Here is a 24914-nt window from a genome sequence, read left to right as displayed (position 1 = left end):
AAATTAAGTGTTTACTATTCCTTCCATGGAGATGCAACAATGGGTATAGCATCACCTATTAAATTTCTACCTGAAGTGCAGCCATTGCTGCAAATTAGATGTCACAAGCTGGAAGAGGCTTCCTCTCTGTTCATATGGCCATCTCCTTGGCTTTCATCTTTGAAATCTTGTTGGGGGGTTTTTCACTGCCTTGGCAATCCCTAAGCTAAGAACCCATAGATCTACCAATCAGAGTAGGGTGCAAAAGGCCGACAAAATTAAAGGACAGGATTCCTCTGCAAACTTTCAGTACTGAACAGAGCTCTCTTCATCTCAGCAGTATAGGTGGGGGAAAGTCATTTTCTTATTGCTTTTATTAAACAGTTGGGAGTTAGGAACCCTCACTGATCTACTACAAGAAGAATACCAATTGATCCCAATTGACCTTCTGCCCACCCTTGCCCCAAGCTTGCCACAGAAGATGCTAGGCTGCCACTTTCAGATTGCATTGCGTATACAGATTGCATATCACTGCAAAGCATTCTAGGAAGCAGTTCTTCAATCACACAATGTTTCACTGATGCCACCATCGCAATGAGCACTTGAGTAGTTTGTATTGTTGGGCTGGGCTAGCCTTGATGTGATCTCTAAGTATGCTAGAATCCTGTCCCCTCTCTTTGTAAAAATTACCTACTATTCCCAGCTGTCTATGCCAGCTTGGAGGAAAATCATATGTAATAGGGATGGAGGTCTATATATTTATTCTTGGTTTAGGGGAAAGAAAGAGAAAACTCGCATACATAGAAGGGAAGGAACAATTTCAGGGGTAGTTTTTTCTAGGAGATGGTTAGGATATCAGCAATGAGAGGAAAGCAGAAGGAGCATTTAGGAGAGGAAAATGAAAATAGAATTGAATAAATATTGACTGTATGGCTAGGTATGGCCACAGATTTATTTTCTGATTTAGGCTGAACATATAATATATAAATGGTTACAGAAGCATTTGCTGAAATTTCTGGTGACAGCCAGCTTGAAATGTACCAAATAGTAGGCTGCACCATCTAAAAATGAGAAGTGGAAATTACTATATCAGTGAAGATGACAGCATAGTGAAATGCAGCTATGAACTTCCAGTCTATTTGTACAGTCTAGGTTCCTGTACATACCATTCAAAAATAAAAACTGGTATATTTAATGTTTGTAATGGGTTATTTCAGGGTGGGAGAGAGAAAATGTTGGAATATTGCATTGGGTTTTTTGTGTGTGAGAGAGAGAGAGATTCAACAATTTATATCTTTATATTTATGTTTATACCTTCAGAAAGAAATGGAGGCAGAGAGAGAGGGACTGGGGTTGTATGTAGCTAAAATCAGAATAGGCCTACTGAAATTCATAGGCATGCCGAACTTTAATTACAAATCGGTCAACTCTTGAGTAGAAGTTAGGTAGGCACACCTGTGTGTGTTGCAGGCTGTTTCATTAAAAAAATTGGAAGATTCAATTTTCCTTTCCTGTTCCTGCGCAGTTTCTTTTTCATGTCGCTGACCACTGGAAGCATTCTTAGGGAGTCTAAAAGCAGAAACAGCCTTTGATGCTCCTTGCTTACAATATGCAGATAAGGCATTCTTATTAACTCAGTTTCAGGGTTGTTGCTGGGGTTTTTCCTTCATAGGTATAAGTGCTGGGATGTTATTTGCAAACAGGCAAGGTAATTACCATCCAGCAGGGTCCAATTGTTTTCAATTAAAAGCCTAAATGAAGTCTTTAGGTTTTAATACCATTGTGGCCATCTGCTTTCACTGAAGTTCATCACTCAACCTGTGAGCAAAAGCGAAGGCCATATCTGAATGCTGCTTAATTAGAAAGGCAACTCTTTGCTTTAACTTTGGCCCAGGGTTTGTTTTTAAGTGAAAGCAAAACTAACAGGGAGTGGTGTTTTGTCCAACACTCGGAAGGAAGAAGGTTCAATTCCTGATTCAGTTCAGTTTTATTCTTACTTTGCAAGAGAAATCCAGCCCAACAATAAGGAAGTGATTTCCACTTTCCCTGTTTCCAATTTGCACCTTTCCCCATTCTGGGAAAGATAATAATAATAATAATAATAATAATAATAATAATAATAATGTAATGTCAAAAGTCCAGCACTATCAACCACAAGCCTGCCCAACCATTGCTATTTCAGGGCATGCTGGGAAATTAAAATGGCAGAAGGCTTCCCAGACACCATCCATTAAAGCCACTACTAGGTAAACAGGCAGGCTGAAGAGCCAAAGCAGACATCAGTGTTGGTGAGGCCAAGGCAGACATCAACATCAGTGGGCCCTGCCAGAGTGCTGAGGGCCCAGCAATTACCCCTGGGTGCTGGGTGTTGGGTGCCAGAGTTGGACCTATAAGAAGCTCAGAATCAGAAGCTTTGGATTTTTTCAGACAGTGAATCGGTTATTTCATACAGAGGAATGAACTTTCATTTACTGGGAGGGAACAAGGCAAATGAAATCTAATAAATAAGGATGGCTAATATTATCTAGAGTCTATCTCATGTAATGAAATTACACTGAACTCTTCAGTAGTGCCACATGATCCTAAAGTCTGCCCGGCAGCTACTTGGAAGACAGCATTTAGCCTGATGGCATTTTGTGGAATATACTCCATATGGATGCATTGCATTGTGCATCGACAATCTGTGGTTTTGGACAAGTACTAAAAACTGTTATTTTTAGGCAAGCCCTCAGGGAATAGCAATGCAGTACACTTCTGAAAACCTATTGTTGTGTATCACAAACGGAGAGAAGTCTGTTACACTCAGGTCCTGCTTCTCAGCTTCCCACAGGCATCTGGCTGGTCCCTGTGAGAACAGGATGCTGGACTAGATGGGCCACTGGCTTCATTCAGCAGGACCCTCCCTGTGTTATTAAATATACCACTTTGCAACTTTGATGTTACCCATTTATGCCTTTCTGTAAAGAAAAGAAATATCCCAATAAAGTTTACGTGAATTCAATTGTTACATATATAAAAATGTTTATTTTCTGAGCTATATCTATTAAAAAAATGTCTTTCTTTATATTTCTATGACAATGTGACAGTCTGCATATTTTTTCTAAGCCTGCATAATGAAACTTTCCTTTTGGTGGTTTGCATTTTGAACTCCCCCCCCCCCCAACTGATGAAAATTAAGATACAGTGGTACCTCGAGTTAAGTACTTAATTCGTTCCGGAGGTCCGTTCTTAACCTGAAACTGTTCTTAACCTGAAGCAACACTTTAGCTAATGGGGCCTCCTACTGCTGCCGCGCTGCCGGAGCACGATTTCTGTTCTCATCCTGAAGCAAAGTTCTTAACCTGAAGCACTATTTCTGGGTTAGCGGAATCTGTAACCTGAAGCGTATGTGTCAGCCCTGACAGTATGTAACCTGAAGTGTATGTAACCCGAGGTACCACTGTAATACTTGGGGACCTTACGGTGCAACAGCTTGCAACTCCGTATCTAAGACTGTGGATAGTTTTTAACTATTGTTTTAGTGGAACTGTGAGCCACTGTCGGGATGCAGTGAACTGTCACTTGTCTTTCCTGAGGCAGTGATCCAGCGTGGCAACTGTCTCTGGCACCCATTACTGACATCTTGCAAGACCACGAGAAATCTGGAAGCATCAAGAGCCACCAGGACGGTCCATGACAGTGGGGTCAGCTACTGTCCTGGGAGCTTGGCCAGGAAGCCTGGAGGGACACGGAGAAAGGAGAGACGAGGAGGATAATAGAGAGGAGAGGAGAGGAGAGGAGAGGAGTGTGTAAATGGGTAGCAAGTAGAGAAAGGTAAAGATGTCAGTTTCGCTTTCTCATTTTTCCATTCTTAAGTTCATCTTGCTCAGTATTGCATTTAGCCTATTCTGGACCAATGGGTTGGCTCAAGCCCCATCTACAGCATAACAACTCTCAGCACCCTTAACAGACTACAGTTCCCAGGGTTCTTTGGTATGGTACTGCTTTCAGACTGTAGTCTGTTAAGGGTGCTGAGAGTTGTTAGAAGACACCTATTCCCCGCACAGAGCTGCAATTTTGAGAGTTACCTGGGAAGAGTGGTTGAACGTTAAACCACGCTGAGAATTGTAGCTCTGTGAGGGGAGCAAGGAGAGAAGGCTTTGCATGGATAGTGTAGATGGGGCCTCAGTAGAAGGCAGCTTCCATGTCCCTGTGCCACAAATTTGCATAAGATTTGGCAGAGCTGATTTATATGTACAGATGTGAATTTAGAAGTAATCACTAGAGTCTAAAACAAAACAAAAAAAAGCAGTGCATTTCTCCGCAGTGAAGAAGACTGACTTACTCTGCTACCTGTTGGGGGCAACTTCAAGCCCCCCCCCCTTCTCTTTTCTTATGATTCTTGATCTTTAAATCAGGCTTGGCTGGGACAGCCCTTCAAATCAAAGGCTCCTTCTAATCATAGAACTGGAGAGCTGGAAGGGATCCAGAGGTCATCTTGTCCAGTGGAAGCCCTTCCAAAAGTAATTTCAGATATGTGGCATCCTACATATGGAGAAGTTTGAAGGGAATTGCTTTGCAATATTGTGACTTCATAGCAGGGGTGTGCACAGAACACTCCAGCAGCTGCAATTCCACTAGCCAAATTTGCTTTGTGCTTGAAAAATGCTTACATGTGCACACACACACACATGCAAAATCTTGTCACTGAGATATTATCATTATAAAAAGAGACAAGGTCAAACGTTTTGTTTTCATTGGCTTGGGTTTAAGGTACAAATCCTGCATAACCTGTTTTCATTTTCTTCAAATTATTACTACACACTGACCTGACCATAGAATGCAAAAGCTAAGAAATGATTACTATGAGAGAGAGAGAGAGAGAGAGAGAGAGAGAGAGAGAGAGAGAGAAATTGAGCTAAATCATGGGTAGGCAAACTAAGGCCAGGGAGTCGGATCCAGCCCAATCGCCTTCTAAATCCAGCCCGCAGACAGTCCGGGAATCAGTGTGTTTTTACATGAGTAGAATGTGCCCTTTTATTTAAAATGCATCTCTGGGTTATTTGTGGGGCATAGGAATTCATTCATTTTCCCCCAAAATATAGTCCGGGCCCCCCACAAGGTCTGAGGGACAGTGGACTGGTCCCCTGCTGAAAAAGTTTCCTTGACCCCTGAGCTAAATGCATTGAGAGTACTTTGAATAGTGAAAACATCCCCTAACCATTGCAAATACAGCCCAATTTATTTCCATATCAGTTGCTTCTAAAAGGAAAGATAACCTATATCCTAAATACATAATTACACACCAGACTCCAGCAGTCACCCTGGGAGAAGCATTCAAGTCTAACCAATATGCATTTTGAAAAACAAGTCCAAACAAGTGTTGAGCAAATATTCCTTGCATGATGCAAGCTTTGGAAGAGTGCCTTCATACTGTTTCACATTTATTTATTTAAGAACAGCATTTCAAAAAATCTTTGTCCAGTTCTTTTTCTTTTTTAAAAAGATATCATAGAGAAAACTTGCAGTCCAGTTCCTGGGACATAAACCCCGTTAAGCTAAATGAAGCAGACTCTCAGAAGTGCGTATAGGATTGCAACCCAAGTTAAGTACTACAGTCCCCGTTCATTTTAATGGATGAGCTTTGTATTTGCACAACTCTCTCCTATCAATATTAGTGAGGACTTAAAAGTGCTGGTGTTTGGCTGGATCATGCCCTTTTTGTGGTTAATAATGCAGTAGATAAACAGGAACAGTTCTAGGCATAAGCTTCAATAAGAGTGTTAAGCAAATGATCGCTCAGGTGTGCTCTAAAGACTGCTTCCTCTTACGAGAGCCTCCTTGGCCATTAGATTATCTGGGGTGGGGTTTTCAGGTTGCCTTCCTTGGACTGAGCAAGGCCAGCATTCACAAGAAGCAGGAGACTTTTAGTGGTGGCACCTTTCTTGTGGAATGCCTACCACATTAGCCCCCTTCACACCTTACTTGTGTGAGAAGGGCATCATGCAACTACGGAGGACCAGGACTGCATCCCTGACCTACCCCTTGGTATAAGGCAATTTCCTATGTTTCAGTTTTAAAAAAAAAAAAAGGTTTAGAACACTCCTGACTTAAACCACAAACCTCCACATTTTTAGTCTGAATTGCATTCAATAGAATTTACTCAGTAAGTCTATTTAGGATTGCAACCCTAATTATGGGCTCTACCTAATTATGCACCAGCATGGTTCACCAGTGCAACAGGACTCCAGTTTCCTTTCCTCCCCCCACAAATCTGCTTTGGAGGGGCCCCATAGCTGATTTTGAGGGTGCACAGGGATGGGGAGCTGGAAGGAAGATGAAGCTCTATCACATGCATGGAAATCCACTCTGCTAGTGGAGCTGTGGCAATGGATACAATCCTACCAGGGTATATATAGAATAATAGATACTTAAAATTCTGTATTGTAAATACCAAGTCGCTTCCCTATTTTAAAGGTGTACAAAATTTCGTTTCATTCCTAGCTCGCATGGCTGGCTCTTGGGGTGAGCCTCGGCCAGCTGTAAGGTTTAGCCTAGTGGCACCTCTGGCACCCAGCACACCTCCCTTTTGCTTACGGCATAATTTAATCTGGATTATATGAGCTAATTGGATGATACGGACTAATTGGATTAGTGGAGTACCTAGCAAATCACATTAGAAATTGTTAACATTCTTCCATTTCTCAGCAGGAGGAACAGCTACTAACTGGGCTTCCTGGAAATATCTGCAGTCTGATTATTTTTGGGAAATGATACCGCTTAAATCATGTGTTGCCACCAACACCACGAGGACTCTGAACCAAGCAAGGCTTGCCTATTGCTGGGCATGAAACGGGACTCATGTAGCTGAGGAACTGACTGGGCCGGAGCCTAACCGTTTAAAAGTTCCATGCAATGTGTTCCACAAATGGAAAGATACCCCAGAAATGGAAGAGTCTAAACAGGTTTTCCAATATCAGATTGTGAGTTTCAAAATTGGACTTTGAGGAGAGAATATTCAAAAGTGCATTTAAAACGTTTTGCTTTGTATTTAACATTATTGGATATTTCATGTTTAAATCTTCCAGTTACAGTGCAAATCTAAACATGCCCATTCAGAAGTAATTTCCATCATAAGGAACATTGGAAGCAGCCTTATATTGAGTCAGTCCCTTGTTCCATCTAGCTCTGCATTACAACACTGACGGGCAGCTGGTTTTTTATAGGGGGTTTCTCCTAGCCCTTTCTGGAGATGCCAGGGATTGAACCTGGAACCTTCTGCATGCAAAGGAAGTGCTCTACCCCTGAGCTATGACCCTTTCCTGAATGGGACATTTGAATGGGATTACTCTCAGTTAAGCGGGTTTAGAAGATGTCCGGGATTGTACTGAAGAGAAGGAGGAATGGTGGAGCTCTCCCACTCCCCTTCTCCTGTAGCTTCCAGACAGGATGAAGGCAGTCTTGAGTTACAGTAGAGCTTTGAGGATGATAGCAGCTCAGAGACAGGCAAACAGCAGAGTGTTAGGAGGAGGAGGCAGAGCAGCCAGCTGACACATCACTGGAGAGCATAACCGATCCCCCTTCTCCCAAAACATGGGGTTTGTTAAGGGTGCTAGAACAAAGAAGACAGAGACGATTGTCCACGGACAGATGCCTTAGAAGCAGGTGTTGTTGCTAGAGAGGGAAGGGGGAGGAGCTCAGTGCGAGCAACTCCATTATGGAGGAATGACAGGAATTCTTTGTCTTTTACTGTGATGACTGAATAAATCATACGTAAGAACTTTCTTCTTTCCTCCCTGCCTTTTGGTGCCATTGGGGGAAAGGAGAGGATTCCTCAAGCCTGACAGAATAGTGTAATCTAAACCACACATTGAAAGGTGACCGAGGGTCAATAGGAAGCAACATAAGTGCTGCTCCAGAGCAGTGTCAGATGTTTGACGGCAGAATGGCACACACACCATCAGAAGTCCTCTGCTCCACAAGCTGGTAGAAAGTTCCACCAGTGTAGATGTTCTGCCAATGGAGCGGAGGGGAAAGGAGTGCAACAGGATCATGGCAGAGGCAGGCATGGATTCACCGCATCCAATAGCCCTTCATGGTTTATATTGTTACAAGCCCCGCATTCCAGTGCCTGCTCTGGAACTGGTTTCCTTGAATTGAAAGTCACTGGGACTTATGGCCTTAAGGTTTTAATTACACATTTGCCTACCCCAGGCATAGGCAACCTCCGCCGTCCAGACGTTTTGGGACTACATTTCCCATCATCCTTGACCACTGGCCCTGTTAGCTAGGAATCATGGGAGTTGTAGTCCCAAAACATCTGGCGGGCCAAGGTTGCCTGTGCCTGGTCTACACTGAGCATAAAATGGAAAGTTCACAGCTTTAGCACTTCCTACTCTCCCATTAGGTTTCTAAGGGTTGCCAATGCCACGGCAGTCTATTGTTCTCTTTCACACAACAGATACCTTGATGGCATCATCTACTGCCAAGAGAGGGGAGAGGACAAAGACATGACCCTTTCCAGAAGTGTCTACAGTCATTTAGTTTCTATATACAGGTAGGTAGCCATGTTGGTCTGCCGTAGTCAAAACAAAACAAAATAAATAAAAAATAAAATAAAATAAAATAAAATAAAAAATTCCTTCCAGTAGCACCTTAGAGACCAACTAAGTTAGTTATTGGTATGAGCTTTCGTGTGCATGCACACTTCTTCAGATACCAAGTTTCTATAGCAACTCATCACCCATACCTGACCCTCTCTTTAGTTTTACAAAGGCCTAGTCTCCCAATGAAAGGGAATCTGCCAAGCTTCTCCATCCCATTTGACCTATTGGGCAGTCTCTTTTCATGGCCAGGGCTATAGGGTTGGCAGGGGGGGACCCCAGAAACTGATTTAGTCCAACCTTGGTCTCATTACAATATTTTAGAATGTAGGTGAGTTTCAAAGCTCATCTTTGCAGCAAGTTGTCTAAGCCAGGACTTGTTTTCATTTTGCATTCCAAACTCCACACAAATGTGATTGGCAATGTTTTATATAATCACCTGTTTTTGAAGCAATGCTGCTGTACTGCAGCAAATCTTTTCTTCTTCTTTGCTGAAACATGCAGATAATAAGCAAGTGAAAAAGAAGATACTCCCCCAAACTAGTTGTGATTCTTTCTTGTCTCTTTTTGGTAAATAGCCTGCAACTGACAAAAGAAAAAGAAAAAGTAAGCAGCTAACAAAGAAATACAGCAGTACAATACAAACTCCCTGATGCCTATGCTGGATCACAGATGGTTACCTGCTTTTCTTTGAAATGTGTGCATTTTTTCCTTGTGAAACTCTTAGGTTCCATTATTATTAGGCTTTGCCATTTTATAGAGAATCCAACATAACAGGATTGACAATACTAGCAAAGCCCAGACCTTGGAATATACAAAATGAATAATGGGGGAGAAATGATATTGGTTTATCAGTTTATATTTGTCTACAGTAGTAGTAATAAAATATCTATCTTATTGCTACCTGCAACAGTAGAATGGTGTTCTTTTGTGCTCTTGGTTATGGACTATTTCAGTGAATAGTGATAAAGCCAAAATAGACATCAGAATGCTTAAGCCCCATTTTTCTTCTCTCTCTCTCTCTTTAAAAAGTATGTTTACAGCTTTTCTCTCTTTATTCTTGTACACATTGCAGCATTTCCTTTCATAATAAGGCCATTGCGAAGGAGGGGGGGAAACCTGGTTAGCTCTGGTTAATAGATGATTATTGAAATTAGATGGCTCTGATGGGCACATCTCAAAATAGACATTCTAGAGCTGGCAACTCTAGAAAAAGGGCACCAAAGTGATCAAAGGGCTGGGGCCACTCCCCTTTGAGGAAAGTTTCAATGTCTGAGGCCTTTTGGTTTAGAAAAAAATGCAAGTAAGTGGGTGCATAATGGAGGTAAGATTATTCACAGAGCAGTCAAAGTAGCTAGAGATACCGCCCCCCTCTCATAATACTAGAACCTGAAGTCGTCCAATGAAACAAAAGTGAGTTCTCAGAAGGTATGCATTGTTAATATACTGTGCCTAAAATTATACCTAAAGAAAGCTTTGCCTACCAGAGTCCAAGGTAATATTCCTGCTCCTCATAAACAGCCTTCATATTGGGGTTTATTAGAATGGATTCATTGGTTCCTAAGTGGGCAGGTATCACAGGTGTATCATAGAGGAGGCACCAAGCCTGCAGCTTGTGAGTATTAGGTGCCAAGGAACCCAGTTTAAAAAATACAAAAGTTTATGCAGCACCAATAAGGACAAAAGAAGTGAATGGGGGAAATTATTGGGTGGTGGGACAATTTAGTTTTGAAAACTAGAAAATGATCCTTGGTCACTGATTGTGAATATGTGTTTGTTGATGCCCATGGAGTGACTGAGTTGCATCGAAGAACACTTAGAATATGGAAATGTCACTGGATTACTATAACGCATTGTGCCCAGGGCTGCCTTGAAAACAGTTTGGAAACATAATTCGGTCTACAATAGAGCAGCGAGATTGCTAGCAGGACATGAGCATATAATGCCACTGCTTTATCATCTGCATGGGCTTCTAGTCATGTAATATGTTGGTTTAAAATCCTAAATAATTTGGGGCCTGGTTACCCAAAGAATCACTTCTATTGCAGTACAGCTTGAGTTCAAGTAATGCTGCAAAGAATAAACATGTCACCTGACGTCGTGGTGACATCATGTGACTGGCAAGTTTGGGGCCCCACCAACTTTTCAAAATGCCAACTGATGGGGGTGCTACGGATCCATCTACACTACAGGCTGAAAAGTTTCAGCACCCCTTCTGTAAGCATTTCTGGATGCATGGACCCAGTGCTTTTTTTCTAAAAAAAAAATATTTAGGGGTGCTCTCATTTTCCTACTCATTGAAAAACTGCCCCTCAATGAGGCCAAACTTAGAATCACAAAATGTTTAGGGGTATGCGGACCCAGGGGCGTAGCAAGGGGGTGCATTCCGCCCCAGGTGTCATCCTTGAAGGGGGTGACAAAATGGCACACCGCGGGGGTTGGCACTTACTGCGGGGCCTGAGCCACATATCTCTCCTGGGCATCCACCAGGCAGGCTCCGTAGGCAGCTCACCGCGCTGTCCCCCGCCCCTGCCCCTCTGGGTGTCGGAGCAGCTATCTAAGCCCCTGTGCAAACTCCTGCATACCCCCATAAAAAAGCACTGTATGGGCCACATCCACAAATTACATTAAAAGCATTCATATGTAGTCTTGGCTTCGTCCAAATATCCTGGGACCTATAGTTTCTAAAGATGCTGAGCATTGTTAGGAGACCCCTGTTCCCCTCACAGAGCTACAATTTAGAGTAGTTTATCAATCAATCCTTCTTCCCAAGAAACTCTGGGAACTGTAGCTCTGTGAGGGGAATAGGAATTTGTAACAATGTTCAGCATCCTTAGCAAACTACAGTTCCCAGGATGCTTTGGGGGAAAACTATGACTGTTAAAAAGGTATCAGAATGCTTTAAGCATAAGGGGTGGGTGTAACCAGAGTTCACTCAATTAAAAAATACTTTCGTAGGAATGTACCTTAGAAATAAAGACATCGTGGTTGTTTTGCTCCCATGAAAGCAGTTTAGTACATCTTTGCAAATAACAGCATATACTATATCAAAAATGCTAAAACTCTGATTCCAGCAAATTACACAGCTAGTTAAATCTTAATTTCAATAATGCTCTAAAGCACCACTAATAAATCTTTGAGCTATTGCCTTCGTTTCGTACACAGACCACCAAATAAGATGCAGTGTAATGTGGAATTTATAAGTCTATTATTTTTCTGTTTGAGCTTAACCATGGCACCCAACAAATGCGACTGCCCCCGTTATTTCCAGTCCCTTCCTTGGTGGCACAGAAATATCAAGCAAGCTCCACATGATCTGAAAGTCAAGCTCTGCTCTCATTTCCATGCATGTAGAAGCTTGGTGCAACTGGAGTCTGCTTTCAGAAGAGTTACACAACTTCATAATCATATAAACAAGCACGGAATATAGCCCCACAGGTTGTAAATCTGAACTTCAGCATACATCCATGAAAGGAAAAAGCCATGAAATTGTTTTCACAATCAGCCTGGTTCTTGGGAAAGCATCTAGTATAAATATTTTAGTGCAATAATAAATGGAGGAGCATTTGTAGAAGAAACCTTGCAGAATGCATATTACCTTCTTCCTTTAAAAAAAACAAACCACTGGTGGCTTTTAGCAACATTCTCCTATTTCACAGCAAGGCGTTTGGGAGTCGCATAGGTCCCTTGCGATATTTGACCTAACCGACAACAGGCACTCACCATCTTTGGGAATGTGCCACCAGAGCTCCATTCCATTCTTTCATTTGGTGCTTTGTGTGGCAAATATACCACATTCAAAGGCCAAGCGATTCGGAAGCAGATGCCATAAATAATTTAGGTTGCAATCCTATACTGACCCAGGCATAAATGCCACCAAATTCAATGAGGCTGACTTCCTGACAGACATATCTACCCTTGTGCTGTGCCAGATGTGCTCTTCATGGCCTGTTTCCTCCTCCTAATTTCCAGGCAGGTTCTCTGGATGTCCGAACATCAGAACAAAATGAGATATTTGATCCTGGGAGGCATTCAGGAAACTGAACTGGCAGGATCCATTAGAGGGAAGATGGGGAGCTTCAGGCCTGGACATCTCTATATGGCACTTGCGACTCTCCTCATACTGTGCTGCCTCCTCAAGCCACACCAGCTCTGCCCCAACCATGCCATTCATCAGCCTTGCTGCATGCCCCTCCATGAGGGCTTTTGCATGTCAGTGAAACAGGCTCCTTGCTTCAGATTTTATCCTGAAACATGTGGGGAACCTGGAGACATGCAGCAATGGAGATGAAGCTAAAGGCACAGGCTGGCAGCCCCTTTGGACTTGTGTCATTAGAGGAACAGTTTTAATTCTCCTTATCATTTTAAGCTTGTCCTAGAGCTGAACTCTGTCTAAGCAGAAAGGCGGGGTGAAGAAGAGAGAAGAAAGCAGAAAATGGAGGGTGGTATTTTCTGAGCTGCTTTGTAATATCCAAAATGGCACTTGTGTGTCTCCCCCTGAAATGGAATGTGAAAAGTATCTCTACATTTGAAGCTTGTGCTTCTCATGGCAGGGGTTCCACTTCATTACAAAGAAGAGAACAAGAAGCACAAGTCAGTTAGTCATCATGTTCCCTTACAATTGGTGTGGAGATGCAGAAGGATTATGTTCCTTCCTGTTCTTAACAAACCAACTCCCCATCTATTCTTTTCTATAACAATAGCTTGCCATTACAGTCAAACTGGGGATGGCTATGGTTAGCGCTGACCATGACAGCACTAAAACCATGGATTGGAACCATGACTTGTAATTTGGTTCTCATCAATCCTGGCCATAGCCAAGCAAAGTTAGCCCTGCTGTGGATGCAAAAGCGTCTATAGCTGCAGCCAATCAGAGAAGGGAATGTGGAATGCGCATTCCTAATCTCCAAACCATGGCTTGAGGTGACATTTGATCTAGACCACAGTCTTCTCACATTAGAAATGCCAGGTCAGGCGCATCACAGACCCTGAAATTTCAAGGCCCAAACTTGAGGCCTATGGGCGATCCATGGTGATGTCACAGGGAACAGGCCCTAGTGATGTCATGCAGCCTGGTGTTTGTTTCTCTGCACGCCCTCTCATCACTGAGCTCTGGAAATTGATATCAATTGGTAAAGGGGAGGAGGCAGGACACACACACCCCGAGTCAATGAAATAATAATAATAATAATAAGCCACTCTTGTCCACCTGGGGATTCGCGTTTTCCCACCTACTACCTGGAGGGAGCCAGGTAAACCCAAAGACTTTCGGTTGGCCCTGGAGCATTTGAATGACTATTTCACCCATTCTTCAGCTCCCTTTTTTCAGAGCACTGTTTGAAAACAGCCACAAAGCCAAGCAAGGAAGAAAAATGTTACAAGCCACACTGGCATTTAAACAACGTAACAACTGTAATGACAAGAAGCAAATCCTCATTTGAGTTTCTTCCCCTTGTAGGAAAATGAGTTTCAATAATTAATGACCCTTCCAGGCAACTGTTATTGGAGCAAACATCATTTGTCAAGAATGAGGTACATCTTAGAGTCAGTCATACTCAGTAGTATGGGCAGCAGAGCTGTGGCCAATTATTTATTTACCAACTTGGTATGTTAACGGGAGGCTAGATTTAGCATGGGGAGGAAACAAAACAGAGAGTTCACTGAACCGCTGAATCACTCTCACTCTCTCTCTCTCTCTCTCTCTCTCTCTCTCTCACACACACACACACACAAACATATATCTATTCTAACTTGATTCATCAAGACTGCAAATTCCTTGTTCTTGGTGTAATAAATTCACCAAAGCAGTGAAATGGGTAGTGGCTCCATGTAAAGTTATCACTAGGGTTCTTTATTCTGAATACTGGAGACAAATGAAAGTCCTGAATCCGAATGAATGCTTTGGAAAAGTATGAGACATGGCCACTATGACAAAGTTGATTCATAGACCCATGGTGCTGGGAGGCATCTTGGAGGCCATCTGGTCCATCTCTTGCTCAGTGAAGGATAAGTAATTCAGGATGCAGTTACAGCATCCCTAGCAGAAGGTCGTGACTGTCCACCTCTGCTTAAGAACATCCTACAATTGGCAACCATTTGTGCTCATCCTGCCCTCTGCAAGAGAGAGCAAGTCTACTCCATCTTCTGCATGACAGTCCTTCTGATATTTGAAGACAGCTATCATATCCAGCACCATCCCGTAATCTTTTCTTCTCCAGGCTAAACATACTCATATCTTTCAATCATTATTCACGGGACTTGTTTAAATACTCTGTGCCATCAGCATCACCCTCTTGTGGACATGCTCCAGTTGGCCAATGTCCTTCCGAAAATGTGGCATCCAGGGGCAGAGCCTGACTCAGTGCAGAACAGAATGGAAGGATTCCTTCTTATGCTCCTGTTAATGCAGCCTAAGATTGCATTAGAGCAGGCATACCCAACCTGCGACCCTCCAGATGTTTTGGTCTACAACTCCCATGATCCCTAGCTAACAGGACCAGTGGTCAGGGATGATGGGAACTGTAGTCCAAAACATCTGGAGGGCCGAAGGTTGGGGATGCCTGCATTAGAGTGTTGTTCTTTTTAGCAGCTAGCTCATGTTCAGGGTGACACCTAGATCCTTTCCTCATGTACTGCTCTGAAGCCAGATCTCTCCCACAAGATACGTTGTTTATATGTTATTATATTTCAGGCTATATAGTCTTAAGCAAAACAGAAATTGCCTTACTGGGTACAGAAAAGTCCCTAAATAAAATAACTAGGCCAGCCACAATAAATGGGATTGTTTTGAAAATGTCTTCACAATTTGGATTCAGTTGTGAGTTGCAAACCTGAAATTGTAATAGAAATCCATCCTTCAATTCAAGTGGCATGCTTCACCACCTCCAAAATTCCTTATTATACAAATTAGACACACCAATATATGAATAGCATAGAATTTGCCTATTACATTTTGATACCTGTAAAAATAAAATTTTTAAAAAACAACCTCTCACACAGTCCTAGATATGTGAGATGCATGCTTACTCACCTGTGGTGACTAACTTGATGATTTGCATACCTGGAGAAGTTAAGCATCTCTGTCTAGAAAGAGCCTTCAAGGATAAAGCCGTCCTTCGGGAAAAATCTTAGGAACAGTTAAGCCTAAGAAGGAGGTGTGGGATGATATGTGTCACATTTTTAATTAGGAGTTCAGTCCCAATCTTAATTTGCATTTGTAGAGATGATATTCTCCAGAGTGATGGGGAAATAAATGTTTGGGGAAAGGTGGTATAAAATGCTATGTGTGCTTCATATGGGGGGGGGGGGAGTTTTCAGTATTTGTCCCAATTTGAAAGAAGAATGTCTTTGTGCTCAAGACCTTCGATTGAGGATGCATTTTATAGCATTTGAGTGGGAATGGAGAGATTGATATGATTGATATCCACACTTTGTCTGCTGCCATGCTGTCCTCCCACCAGCAATCTTTACCATTTCTATGGGATTTGTCTTCAAATATAATGTTTTACCATTCATATCCTGTTTTATCTGCCCAACAGTTGGGCATACCAGAATGAACAATAACCTGCTATCAGGAGCCACTAGTTGGCAGCACAAGTGACCAGCAGCTATTGCTGTGCATCCACAGTTCAACTCACAGCTGCGCTTGTGTAGTGAGCCTTCAAGGTATGTTCCTTGACACTGACTTCTAGCTGGCCATTGGTGTGATGCCATGCTCAGCTTTAACAGCTGCCAATGACGTAGCTCTGACACTTGCCCACAGTCACTTGCTCAGCTGAGCAGGAATGTGAATCTGAGTCTCAAGCCAGGAAGCTTCCTCCTTGACCCAACAGGAGTGATCCATAGACAACTCACTGCGTCAGGGCCCGCTGACGTGGTGTTGTCGGGCCCTTGACCTTCAGTTTCATCGACTTTGCTGGATAATGTATGGACGTAATCTTCCATGGTTTGTGTCCAGGGTTATGATACTCATTGGGTGACCTTGGGCTTGTCACGGTCTTTCAGGCTAGCCTACCTTACAAGAATAATGTGAGTATAAAATGAGAAGGAAGAGGGCCACCTTGATCTCCTTGGAGAAAAGATGGGATATAATAAAAGCAATAAATGCAATAAAATAAAACCTGCTACTGGAGGCAGTGCAAAATCTGATCCCCACTTCCCACTTTTGCCTACACAAGTGAGAGAAAACCAAGCCTGAAAATGAAGACAGGACATGGGACATAGGTATAGAGGGACGAAGAAAGAGTGATGGTTGCTCTGAGCCAAGGCTCCTCTGCCCAGTGACACTTGCATAACTCAAAACTCTGATGAATGGAGCCATGAAAGTGCACAGGGACATAGAGAGCTTTCTCACTCTCTTTCTGCTTTGAACATGATGATGAGCCTTCCTGAGAATCTGTGACAAGCATGTCCTGGGCAAGGTGGTAAAAAATAAATAATTGTTCTCCTACAAGGTAATAACTTGGCAACTAAGAGATAATGAGAAGCCCTGGCTGTAATTGAGCCTAAGCAGCTATTGCAATGAAATGACTAGGAACCGAGTCTCATTACAAGTGGCTGCATGTTCGGTGCTCCTGAAGTCTCGCTGAGAACACGCACTAACAATGATGTATTTACACTGTTTCATATTCCTGCCGAAGCCATTTAATTCATATAGATGGAAGAGGCCCAAGGGAGTACTTGACCTTGAAGCTTGGCCTGGTAAGTACTCTCCGTCTGAATGAATAAAATGACACCTTTTTCTTCCTGTAAGACTGAGATCCTTTCTGCAAAGAAAAGACAGCAAGATCCAGGTTTGTCAGTGACCTAATTTTATGACAAGTGCTATGGCAGGGAATGAGCTCTCAAGGATGGCAGGCATGCCTTTGGGGCTGTCCAGTCTTACCCTTCCCCAAGTTTGGAGTCAAATGTGACCTTCAGCATCAAGAGCGAAAGACTTGCATTTAGCTCTGCCATGCTTATGGGGCACCTGCAAACAAGATGGGAAGACATGGAGCCCTGTCTAGTCACTCCATTCTTGTGTTCATGATCCCATGAGGTCGTTCATTGAGACCACCTCTGCCTCTGACCAACCTACTGATTCTACACAACAAGTGACTACTATTATACAAAACAATGTCCTAACACCTCAGCTGCAACTAAAGCTGAGGTGAGAGAGCAGGGCCCACTCCACTGGTGTCACCGGGACCACCAGTCATTTGGCTCCTCCTCTCCCAGAACTTTATTTCCTTCTTATGCATTCTCCAGCTGAGAAGTTTTGCTGCGTGGACTTGGTTGTTTTTATTTCTTTAGTTTCTTTTTGTACCAGTTAAGAGTCTAACTGCAGCATTTTCCACCAGTCTTCAATGGCGGTCCCATACAGACACTTGGCAGAAATCTAACCTAGATGTTATCAGGGCATATATGATTGTGGCCAGGTCTCATTTCTTTAGTCAAAGCTGATAAAAGGTATTACTAGGTGTGGACTGTTCCATTTTGAATAGCTCATACCATTAGGAAGTTTAGCCAATATCTGTTACCGGGCAGTTTCTACCCCTTGGTTCTAGTCCTGCGTTCTGAAGCAATAGAGGACATTTTGCTTTGTCTTCAGCATTACAGCCTTTCAGATATTTAATAATTCTATCATGGCTCTCCCAAATCTCTTTTCCATAATAAACATACACAGCTCTTTTGATTGTTCTGCATAGGACTTGGTTTCCAGGTCTTTCCCAACAGCAACAACAACAACAACAACAACAACAACACAAGAACAATTCCTCATCTGGTTATCCTCCTCCAAGTTCACTCCAGAGAAGCTGCTCTAATTTAACCATGTCTCCCTTTACTGTTCTTCAAGGCTCATGTTCTGAAGCATTAAAAAATACTCTAGACGCACATCAGTAAAGAAAGAGAGGCTGTGTGTACACTCACATTCACTGCATCCAGTGCACCCCAACCACTGGTTTGGGAAGTAGTGTACACACATTAGCCACAATCCTTATCTAGCCTGTATCTAGCTTGTAATTCCTTATGAAATATTGGGGTGTGATGTGTTTCTCCCTAAAGCAGCTTTGATCTGAAAAAGAGTGACCTTGCTGAGTTTTAAGCCGGTAATGTGTACACAGCCAAAGACTTCTAGTTTGCTTGCACCATTCCTATTTCACTTGTGTCTTCCATTAACATTTAGCACATGCTGTTACAATGGCAATATAATTGATGACTGAATAGGCTGCCTTTTAATTCACAGAATATTTCTATTCACCTCAACCTGATCTCTTTTTAAACTCTGTAAAATTTATTTATTGGGCAAATTCCAGCATAAATCATCTTCGCAAGTCTCTTTTGAATGATAACATGACTGCCCTTTAAAGTGCCCTGCTGGTGGGACCTGTCTTTCTTTGTTTTTATTTTTAATTGTGCAAAGATAATCATTCGCTTCTGACATTGTGAGTTAAATTACTTATATGACTGCTTGGTTGTAAGCAACATGCATGTGTCAAATTCATGACTTTAAGTTCTATGAAACTGGGGTTGTGTGAAATCAAGGCTATTTGTTATGGAATCATAAAGTTAGACCATTGTGGTAAAGCTTGTTAGATGAATTCACTGACAGCTGCACCAGTACAACATCATACAACCATGATGGGTGAACTGGCATTACATCGACATCACATCAGCATCATTAGATGGGTGCTTTGGATCTGGGTAGTAGATTTTTTAAAGAAGTTCCACCTTTCATTTTCTAAAATTTGCCTTTATTATCTTTTCTCCTTTTTTTCTATTAAACGTCTCCACACCTCAGATTTTCTCTGCAGATTCTAAATCAGATGCAAAACAGCTAAGAATAGCTGCAGAGAACAATTATGAGAAGAAATGTGAAGGGATGCTGCTCCCAGTTCAAGAATGTGTTTTGGGGCTCGGCTAAGATGCAGCAGCCAGAAGCAGCTGTGCGAGAGGATGTCAACCAACATTCCTGTCCTAAGAAACACAGACATGCCCCTTTCAATAAAAATTTGCTGTTCAAACAAAATAAAAACAGAGACCTGTGCTGATCCTCAACCCCTGCTCATCCACCCTCATGTTAGCGTTCAGAAACCTGTCAGTATAAATTTTATTTTGTGGAAGAATATCTCATGAGCCTGTGATACAAATGCCTGCATGACCTGGAAAACCCAGAAATAAAAAGCAGAAGATAGCAGAGGACAGCAGCTGTAAGTAGTACACAACTGTAAGAAGGCGATATAAGAGGATGTGTAACATGGTTGTCCTTTTATCTTAGAAAACATTTGACGGTGTTGGTGAAGAGAGAAAGATGTACACCCAGTGAAAATGCAACCTGGACATTTCACAGACTCCCATGAAACCTATGCTGGTCCCCTACCTGTATTCCCTAGACCAGTGTCTTCCAGCATTGGTTCCCAAAGGTTGTTGGACTACAACTCCCATAATGTCCATCAAGGATGATGGGAGTTGTAGTCCAACAACATCTGGGGACCCAAGGTTGGAGAACACTGTCTAAACCAAGTCATTGACAGCTGTGTCTGCTGGAGTACCACTTGCTATTCATTAAATGCAGCAGGTTAGCTATCTCTTTGAAAGGGAGATACTTTGTTAATTTCCCTCACTTTGTCTAGAACATGCTCTGGGCAATAATCAGAAGTCAGAAAAAGCCACAACCTTCTCCAGTGAAATTCTCCATATATTAGTACAATGCCCTGCTTAAGCAGCAAGTAAATCTGAAGTATTTAGAGTCCTTTCATTTGATCGTTCCCCTAGCATTCCATCACTTTGGCATCAGACTTTGCTGTCTGTTTACATGTTCCCTCTCCAAGAAACATTCAGCAAGCATCCATAAGGGTGCGGCTATGTCACAGCTCTTCACTACCATCATACAATGTTTCCTGGCCAGCTTTTGACAACCACTCCTCTGTTTTCTGATGACACTCATTGCTTACTATCAAAAGGCTAAGTAGGTCATTCCTGCCAAATCCACCCAACTCCCATTTAACATACACTCATCCCAAAATTGTTCCCAAGGGACAGATGAGGTAAAAAGCTGGTGAAGCCTTCTAATTAAAAGTCATTATGTGAGGTCATAAAGTTCCTGGGGTTATGCACAGGTCTCACTCAGAAACCTGCTTTGGTCAGGTTATAAGACTGACTATGTCATTCCAATATTAAAGGCTTGTTACAACACAAAAGACAGGCACCTCAGAGACTGAACACATGCTAATGCTCCACTTAGTTGGGATCAGTGCCTCATGATTATAGGGTGGGGGACAGATTGCAGCTTCAAAAATGTGTAAATAAATGTGGGGGAAATTGTCAGTATATAAATAATAGAGGTGTTTTGGTAGCAGCAAAGTAGATATTTTCTCAGGGTATGGTCTGAAGGCACAGGAAATCACCACCATGTCAAAGCTAAGCAGGCCTGGATCTAGTCGGTGGCTGGATGGGTGACCACCTGGAAACCTTGTGATTGTGGATTCGATGACAGAAGAAAGGTGGGATAGAATGGAAGAAAAATGAATAAAATAATAGTGTTGTAAGTGAGTTACTGCATGGAAGAGATGACTGACTAATTTTGTTCCTGGTAGTGATATATTGTGAGGTTTTGGGTCTGGCAGTCAAGAGGCACTCTAACATGGAGTGGGTGGGCCTTTAATGCTTCTGTCGGCTTCTCATTGGACCACATACTCTATACGTATTGCTGCTGTCGTCTGCATCTGTCTCCAGATGCGATTATGTGGTGGATTCCCTATATCCCATCCTCAGGACTATAATAAGTTCTAGTACAGTTTTTTGATGTTCCAGAATTGGTGCGTGTTCCTTCACAACTATGTTACTCTAACAGCCATTGCCTTTTGGAAAATAAAACCGGTCATGATAGGATCAATAAAATTCTGCAGCTTCATATCTTTCTAAAGAACTGCCTCCATCACCCTTGTCATCTACTGCCTTGCTTCCATACTGCCTTGCACTGCTTGACTGGGTTGTTTTCAACAAAGGCAAAGCCACAAAACTAAAAGGTTATTTTAGAGTATTTCATTTCCTCTGAGCAAAGAGAAGACGACAATGCGACAGCAGATGCACAGCTCAAAAATGAATATTTCATGATAAACAAGGAACCTTTGTAAACACGAAGTACAGATTTATAATTGATGAAGAATGCATCAGGGACTTTAACATGTTCTGAAACTCTTGACTTCAGAAAAAGCATCCAAAAGTGGCCAGTCCCATTAAGCAGGTGGTCTCCGGTTAGTCTCTAGAGAACGCATCTTCCAACCATACATTGAACTGCACCAGGCAGCGAGAACCACATGGACTGATGAGAAAAACAAAAATGGAAAACAGACTAATGCTTTGGGTGGAAAACCAATCTTCTCTCGAAATATTCCTGGTACTTTTCAGAATTGTCCTGAATTCCAAATACTGCCAGTGGTAAGAAAAGAGCTCTGACCTCTTAACTGGTAATATATTCCATGGCCAACTTCTTCCAGTGGAGTGTTATAGTTATGTATAAGGTTGCATAATATTTGGTTTTGTGCGCATCATGCCATCCCCTTACCACTTACAGGTACTATAGCAGATACACCCCTACCCCCCTGAGAGAGGAAAGCTATACACTCATCACAGGCATTAACAATGCCAGTGTCTCAATATGAGCATTAGAACTACAATAAAGATGATTGTATATTTGAAGCCATGTTAAGAACATAAATAGAGCCCTGCTGGGTAAGACCAAAAGGTCCATATATTACAGCACCTTGTCCTCACAGTGGCCAAACAGAGGGTCATGGGAAGCTCACAAGCCAAATCTGAGCACAACAGCGCTCCCCACAATTGCAATTCCCAGCAACTGATATTCACATTGCCTTTGACAGTTGAGGTGGAACATAGCCATCATGGCTAGTAGACATTGGTAGGCCTCTCCTCCATGAATTAGTCTAATCCTCTTTGGAAGCCATCCAAGTTGGTGGCCATCACTGCCTCCTGTGGGAGTGAGTTCCATCATTTAACTATGTGCTGTACTTACTTTTGTCTGTCCTAAACCTTCCAACAATCAGCTTTGTTGGATGCCCACAACTCCCATGATTATGAGAGAGGGATTAAAGTGTCTCCATATCTACCTTCTCTACAACATCTGGTTACTCACACCTGTTGCTGCTCTCCTTCTTCTGCCTTGATTACAAAAGAGAACAAATATACAGTGGTGCCTCGCAAGACGAAATTAATTCGTTCCGCAAGTCTCTTCGTCTTGCGAGTTTTTCGTCTTGCGATGCACGGTTTCCCATAGGAATGCATTGAAAATCGATTAATGCGTTCCTAGGGAAACCGCCTTCAGACCAGGTCCGGGGACCTCTTCTGAAGGCTGGGGGGGGGGCAAGGGCTTTTCTTCCCACCCCCAGCATTTTAAAAAACCCCGGGACAGCGGAGGACTTCTCCGCTGTCCGGGCGATCTTAAAATGCTGGTGGGCGGCATTTTAAAATCGCCCCGGGACAGCGGAGGACTTCTCCGCTGTCCGGGGCGATTTAAAAGCCCCTGGGAAGGCAGGCAGGGGGGACAAAGACTTTCGCCCCCCGCCAGCCTTCAGAAGAGGTCCTGGACCTCTTCTGAAGGCGGGCGGGGGGCGAAAGTCTTTGCTCCCCCCCTGCCTTCAAAAGCCCTCCGGGACAGGCAGGCAGGGGGGAGCAAAGACTTTCGCCCCCCGCCCGCCTTCAGAAGGTGTTCCCTCCCCCCCGCCCGGCTTCGGAGCACCGTTCCGAAGCCGGGCGGCGGCGGCAGGTGTTCCCTCCCCCCCGCCCGGCTTCGGAGCACCGTTCCGAAGCCGGGCGGCGGGGGGAGGTGTTCCCTCCCCACCGCCCGGCTTCGGAGCACCGTTCCGAAGCCGGGCGGCGGCGGCAGGTGTTCCCTCCCCACCGCCCGGCTTCGGAGCACCGTTCCGAAGCCGGGCGGCGGCGGCAGGTGTTCCCTCCCCCCCCGGCTTCGGAGCACCGTTCCGAAGACGGGCGGCGGCGGCAGGTGTTCCCTCCCCCCCGCCCGGCTTCGGAGCACCGTTCCGAAGCCGGGCGGCGGCGGCAGGTGTTCCCTCCCCCCCGCCCGGCTTCGGAGGAGCCTTCCGAAGCCCGGCGGCGGCGGCAGGTGTTCCCTCCCCCCCGCCCGGCTTCGGAGCACCGTTCCGAAGCCGGGCGGCGGCGGCAGGTGTTCCCTTCCCCCCGCCCGGCTTCGGAGGAGCCTTCCGAAGCCCGGCGGCAGCGGCAGGTGTTCCCTCCCCCCGCCCGGCTTCGGAGCACCGTTCCGAAGCCGGGCGGCGACGGGAGGTCTTCCCTCCCCCCCGCCCGGCTTCGGAGCACCGTTCCGAAGCCGGGCGGCGGCGGCAGGTGTTCCCTCCCCACCGCCCGGCTTCGGAGCACCGTTCCGAAGCCGGGCGGCGGCGGCAGGTGTTCCCTCCCCCCCGCCCGGCTTCGGAGCACCGTTCCGAAGCCGGGCGGCAGCGGGAGGTCTTCCCTCCCCCCCGCCCGGCTTCGGAGCACCGTTCCGAAGCCGGGCGGCGGCGGCAGGTGTTCCCTCCCCACCGCCCGGCTTCGGAGCACCGTTCCGAAGCCGGGCGGCGGCAGGTGTTCCCTCCCCCCGCCCGGCTTCGGAGCACCGTTCCGAAGCCGGGCGGCGGCAGGTGTTCCCTCCCCCCCGCCCGGCTTCGGAGGAGCCTTCCGAAGCCCGGCGGCGGCGGCAGGTGTTCCCTCCCCCCCGCCCGGCTTCGGAGGAGCCTTCCGAAGCCCGGCGGCGGCAGGAGGGGGTGTCCCCGCCCCGCCGCCAGGCTTCGGAGGAGGTCCGAGGACAGTGGGGAAGACGCGCTGCGCTTCCCCGCTGTCCCTGAGATTTCCCTATGGGCTGTCGTCTTGCGAAGCAAGCCCATAGGGAAATTCGTTTTGCGAAGCGCCTCCAAAACGGAAAACCCTTTCGTCTAGCGGGTTTTCCGTCTTGCGAGGCGTTCGTCTTGCGGGGTACCACTGTACTTGCTTGGTTTGTTTCTTTCCTTCAGAAAAAAAGGGCACTTTTATCATTACAAAATAAGAGCAATGTTCCACGTTCAGACCATTTACATGAGGAATCTGTTGTTTATTATGGGAACACCAAGTACTACAGCAAGTCCACTATTATCTCTCATTCCCTGTGCACAAACAGCATGAACAAGTGAAAGAGATTAAGGAGAAGCGCAAAGGTATTCCCTAAGTTATTGACAAATATTCAATACAGAAAGCCTTAAGAACAGAGGAGGAACCCTGCTAGATCAGGTCAAATGGGTCATTTAGTCCAGCTCCCTTTTTCTCAGAGTGGCCAGACAGATGCCCACAAGTAGGACCTGAGCACAA

At 44.4% G+C, this 24914-nt stretch overlaps 1 long non-coding RNA gene across 1 annotated transcript in view; it reads right to left on the bottom strand.

Moving 5' to 3' along the window:
- LOC308474459 overlaps nucleotides 1-15679 on the bottom strand; it is a 115457-nt gene extending 99778 nt beyond the window's left edge. The window contains exons 1-2 of the long non-coding RNA XR_013984735.1: nucleotides 15622-15679; nucleotides 9001-9140 (exon numbers count right to left, since the gene is read on the bottom strand). This is a non-coding gene — a long non-coding RNA (uncharacterized lncRNA). The remainder of the gene's footprint in view (nucleotides 1-9000; nucleotides 9141-15621) is intronic.
- Between the last annotated feature and the right edge of the window lie 9235 nt (nucleotides 15680-24914).

Source organism: Podarcis pityusensis (assembly GCF_964106645.2).
Source record: "Podarcis pityusensis genome assembly, chromosome: 3".
Taxonomy (NCBI): domain Eukaryota; kingdom Metazoa; phylum Chordata; class Lepidosauria; order Squamata; family Lacertidae; genus Podarcis; species Podarcis pityusensis.
Note: the sequence above shows the minus strand (reverse complement) of the source record. Positions and strands in the feature narration are given on the sequence as shown.